We start from the raw sequence: 6089 nt of genomic DNA on the forward strand, positions 1-6089 counted from the left end.
AGATGCAACCTATACTATGATTTATCCTGTTAACTCCTACAATTTATATGATTACTGTAAGTTAACCAGCACACACTCTTTAATGATTGAAGATGAATTAACTGTTATTGTTTCTATACCCACTGCTAGATCAAAGCATAATTTTGAAGTGTATAAGATTTATACTTACCCTGTGAAATGGAGACAGACAAGTAGTCATGTAAAGTACGTACTAAATGATTTTCTACTGATCAGCAACAATCGATGATATTTTGTGTCCCTAAAGGAAAATGATTTGCATATGTGTAAATGTATTCGTAAGTTAATTTGCCCTGAATCAGCAGTATTCTTAGATAGTAGAGAGTACAGCTGTGAGAAGGAATTGTTTACGAATCATCCCCCCAAGAGATGATTGCCCTAGAATTTTAACGCATTTTTATCATCCATTTCTTCAACGATGTTCTGAAGGTATAATTTTCTTGTTTAACTCCACCCTTGATGTTGCATTTACATGCAAAAAATTATGATACACCTGAGCTAACCTTTACATTCAAACTGAATAATGGTGGATTAATCTTGAATGCCACACATTGTGATTTATCATGTGAACTATTTGATATGCCTAGTGTATTGCCAACTAAATTTCATGCAACTGGACACTTGCCATTAATGAGAATGTTATCTGTTTATTACAATGATTCATACATATTAACATATGGAAAGCATTCCTTTTAAAGTTTTTCTGAAGACAATAATTTAATTAAGAATATCCATGAAAATGTAATTTCTTCCAATAATGAGTTAAACTTCATTGAAGCAGCAAATGGAATTAAGTCCTTTGATTCATATAGTAATGTTAATGCATACCTGATTGTCAGTATTGTGTTTTTATTGCTTTCATTATTTTGTTTTTTGTCAACAGCATTTGTCATGTATGATATTGTCATCCTGAAGGCACGTTTCTCTGTACCAAACGTTACTGTTTCTGCAAATGAAATACATGTTGCAATGCCTTCTGATGCCACAAATGGTGAAATAGATTCATAACACCAAAGAGGTCATTTTGAGCCACCTATGGTTGCTCTTTTTCTCTGGGGAGAGTGATGTAAGGGTCTACGGGTTGCACACAGCCATTTGATATGTAACACATGCTCGCCAGCTGACCTATCTGGAATGCTGACAATTTGCATGGTCAGTACACGTGCATCTGGCCGCAGTGCGATGCGAGTAGTAGGTGATTGGCCGCCATCCGCAGCACGCCGGATAACTAGCACGGCCTCGGGCATGAATATGTCTCTTTTCTTAGCTCACCATGGAGCCTTTCGATACGACCGTAATTAGCTGCTGTCAGGATGTCAGACACAATGATGATGGGTGCGCGTAGCGTGCATGTTTTATAATCAGCCTTTTGTTAATAAAACTGTTTAAACTTACTTCTCAGTTTTCGCATATTGCTGTACCTCAATGACCCACCGCTTATGAATCCTGACAAATATTTCATGTAATTATCATCCAGGGAAACAACATAAGTATTGGATGTAACAACCACTAAAGCCTTTCCTAGACCAAAAGTGGCACAATGCAAAAGCTCCCTACATGCCATTGCAGTGCAGGCAGAATTACTATGATACTAAAGAATTTATGGACACAGTGATCCACATACCATCCTGAAGGCACATGGCTAACTACACAGAAACCTGCAAATTTCCTCACATGTTACATCAACATGTGGCAAGAGTTCAGTAATTACTCATCAATGCAGCAGTTTTGTCAATCAATGATATGTGCCATTACCGCCAGACAGCAAATTAACTCAGTGCCAGAACGTCACAAATGTCCAGGTCTGAAGGCCTGTCAGCAGTGAAGTATAATGGAGTTCAAGAAGAGTCAATGAAGTCTAAAAGTGTCCTGTGACAAAAAGCAGGGGACCTGTGTGCTGGATCAGACAGCCTCCTCCAGCTAGCTGCCAGCCATACTGCTCGGGTCTAAGGTTTGATGCTGTCAGGCTGCCTCTGCAACCCAATGAATCCTTTGCCTAGCCACCATCTGCTGTGCTAACCACAGTTGCACCAGCCTGCAAGAATGGTGCCCCAGTTCCATCTTGTTGCAGCCACTACTGCCACCAGTGGTGCACTTTGTCTGCACACTGCCTTCCATGCAGCTTGCATTGCTTTAAGGGATGACCACCACCATTAAATAGATACAGAGACTTTGTGAATCAATATCAGGCTGCACCCACCTGTATCTGCTCTACCTTGAAGTATAATAGAGTTTTCTGGGATTCTGACTACCTTGCTGCAGCCATCCTGAACTTAAAAGTGCACCTGTTCCCTCGCCAGCCATTGGACCCACACTACCCATGTGGAGGCACAATTATGCCATGCTGACAGATAAGAAGAATGGCACCTCACCCCTTCACAGTGGTCGTATCACCCCAGCTACTGCTGCTACACCAGGGGCAGAAGTCAATGTCACACCCACTGTCTAACCAATCAAATAGAAGTAATGGTGATTGGAGCATTGACCCCTGAAGCACTGTGCCCTTATCTGAAGTCAGTTTTTACAGCTAGTCTAATTCAGCTCTCTATGTCCAACACACAGCTTTTGTACTGCACCTGGTATAGAATGACTTAAGTGATGTTAATTATATCAGCCAATTCATTTGAAATGTAACTGTATGGTGAAAGGCATACACACATAAAAAAATAGAGAACTAGGTGTCAGAAGTGGCAGAGAAACAGTCATAAAATGTTACAAGAAATGAAGATACTGACCTGCACAGCATTGTACAGGGACTCCGTCATAAAAGAAGCAGTAGAATTTCAAGATATTATGCGTCAGTGCCATCACCATTACTCTTATCTGATTAGCTCAGCAGTAGGTGTGGCATTAACTCCAATCACTTCTGTTCATAGGAAAGTCCAGGTTGGATTACCAACATTATGGAAAGCATGTATTGCTACTCACTGTAAAGATGACATGCTGAGTTGAAGACAGGGCGATGAAAGACTGTTGCATATAAGCTTTTGGCCAAAGCCTTCTTCAGAAAAGAGAAACACATACACACGTTCACACAAGCAAGCATGCCTCTCACACACAAGGCTGCAATCGCCAGCCACACCAAACAGATTGCAACAGAAATGTGTTGATCAGGAGCAACAAATTGGATCAGGGTGGTGAAGGGGAAGTGATAGCAGGCTACATGTGTGAGAAGAGGGATTGGCACTGCCTGTCAGATCATCTAGAGAGTGGCAGTGGCAGAGCAGGGCTGACAACTGCAGTGTCAGGAAGTTGTGAGGGAGGGAGAGAAGAGGGAAAAATGGGGAACAGAGGAGTGGGAAAGATCTTGGGTAGGATTTCCCTAATTTCAGGAGATGATGATAGATAGTAAAGCCTTGGCGAAGGAAGTGGTTCAGTTGTTCCAGTCCAGGGTGGTACTGGGTGACGAAGGGGGCACTTCTTTTTAGCCGGTTCTTGGGGATGGTGGGAGGATTGAGGGTGTCTGGGGATATGGCACAGGAAATCTGGCTATGGGCTAGGTTATGGGGATAGTGTCTGTTTGTAAAGGCCTTTGTGAGACCTTCAGCATATTGGGCAAGGGAACTCCTATCACTGTAGATATATCATCTTTAGGTAGCCAGGTTACATGGATGCGATATTTTGGTGTGGAAGGGATGGCAACTGTTGTAATGCAGGTACTGTTGGTGGGTTCTCTCTGGCAGTACATCCACCAATCTTTTCCCCTTCCCTGCTCCTCTCATGTCCACCCCTCATTTCCCCCCCAATTCCTCCCCCACAGCCTCTCAATACTGTGCCTGTCAGCCCTGTCGTGCCTAAATGCTCACCCAGTCAGCACTGATTCCTCTTCACCCACCTGTACCGTGCTATCCCTCCCCCTTCCCCGCACCACTTCAGATTGTTGCACCCATTCAACACATTTCTGTTACAGTGTGGCTGGAGGTAGTGGCCATTTGGGTGTGACGTGTGCTTGCTTGCATGAATGTGTATGCATGTCTATTTTCTGAAGAACGCTTTGGCCGAAAACTTATATGTAACAGTCTTTTATCATGCCCTTCTGCAACTCAATGTGTCATCTTTACTTGTGTAGCTGGAATTTTACAGATGACAGAGATAATTTTACAGATGACAAAGAGATGTTATACCACATATTACTTGACAGAAGGAAGAAAAAAGAAAATACTGCAACTGTCATCAGGAAAGAAGGAAAGCCCAAGTGGTAGGAAGTAGTGGTTTTAAATGTATGGAAAGAAACAGAGGGAGCTGGAAGAAATAACACCATTACAGTGGGAAGGATGTATAAACAATCTCGTGAAATAAGAAGAGACCTGCAGATGTTGAATGTAGAGAAAGTTATACTAGAAATGAAAAATGCCACAACTCCTGGAGTAGATGTCATCGCAATGGAAATGATCAAAGCTATAGGAGCTACCAGAATTCAGTGATTCTATAGAATAATGGGAACAGTGAGGACCTATGGGGATATTCCTTATGATTGGACATTTACAATTATTGTACCTATTTTTTAAGAAGGGTAGCATAGCATTCAGTGAGAACTACAGAGAAATAGCATTATTGTGCCACTGCATGAAGATTTTTGAAAAGATAATTTTTAGGAAAGTCAAGAACAAGGTTGAATTGTACTTAAGAGAAAAATAATCAGAACTTTCAGCTTGAGGATCAACTATAGGTGCCTTATTTACAGCCAGAAAGGTAGGAAAAAATGGGAATTTGGGAAAGACATCAAAGTTATGTTCATCATAAATACACAAAGACAAGTGGCACTGTTAGAAGGGAAGAGTTGTGCCAAGATCTGAATAGACTGGAACTGCCAAAAGAGATGCAACTCAGAATCAGAAACAAGTATAACAACTGCCTGAATTGTGTTATGTTAGATGGCAAAAATTCAGAATGGTTTAGAACAGATTGAGGGGTTTTACAGGAAAGTGTGCTCTCACCAGTACTCTTGAATAAAGTCATGGAAAACATCACAAGCAAAGTTGGCCGAGGGTCAACAGCAGATAATATGAAAATCACAGCATATGAAGACAGTGTAATGATATGGGAAAACAACGAGCAGGGATTCGAAAAACAACTAGGCAAATACATGGCAGATGGTAATTAAAGAAACAAGCACGGAAATAAGCTTAACAAAAAGAGAGGTAATAAAAATCAGCAGGGAAAACGATAAAATGAAAGACGCAAGTTGTAATGGAAAAATTATTAAAGAAGTAGATGCTTTCAAATATCTAGGAAGTAAGTTAATGAGGAAAGGAAACATCAAGGAAGAATTTCAGGGAGGATAGAAAATTGTCCAAAACTTTATTATTGTGGAATAGATATAATTAGGAATTGGAAAATACCTGCCAATGTAAAGATCATGATACACAAATCATATTACCTACCAATTTTGATCACTGGATAGGAAAATTGGACCTGGACACAGAAAGATTCAAATACAATACAAGCAACAGAGAAGCCCTTTCTACAAGGGATCTTGAGTAAGATGAGATGGGACAATATAAGAAATGAAACAATATGAAATACACTTCAAATGAATCCCCTAAAAGGAACTATGGGGAAAAAACAGGCTGAAATGGTTGGGCACATTAAAAGAATGGTTAAAGAATGACAATCAAGAAGAGCTCTGGAATGAACAGAATCTGAAAGACCACAAGCAAGATGGACAGACCAGGTGAAGGATTATGTGAATCAGATAGAACTGCAATGGGATGAAATGCTGAACAGTGGACTGTGGGAGAAAAGGCTCTGTGAATCATCTGCCTAAGCAGAAATATTTTGGGAAGAAGATGAAGAAGAAGAAATGGAGGAGACACTGAAAGGTATGAAAGGAGGTTAGCCACCTAAATTGGATGAAATAAGTGCACAAATGATTACAGCAGCAGAAGAGGTGGACAAAAAGTGGCTGTATAAAGTTATGAGAGCTGTGTGGAAGGAAATAAGAACTTCAGGAGACTGGAAAAAGGGAATGCTTGTATTTGCCTTCAAGAAGTGATGCAGAAAGCATTTTGAAAACTACATGGGTATTATCCATATGTGTCATTGAGCAAAAAGTTTTGAGAATATTCTGG

The sequence above is a fragment of the Schistocerca nitens genome, chromosome 8 (assembly GCF_023898315.1).
Source record: "Schistocerca nitens isolate TAMUIC-IGC-003100 chromosome 8, iqSchNite1.1, whole genome shotgun sequence".
NCBI classification, from domain to species: domain Eukaryota; kingdom Metazoa; phylum Arthropoda; class Insecta; order Orthoptera; family Acrididae; genus Schistocerca; species Schistocerca nitens.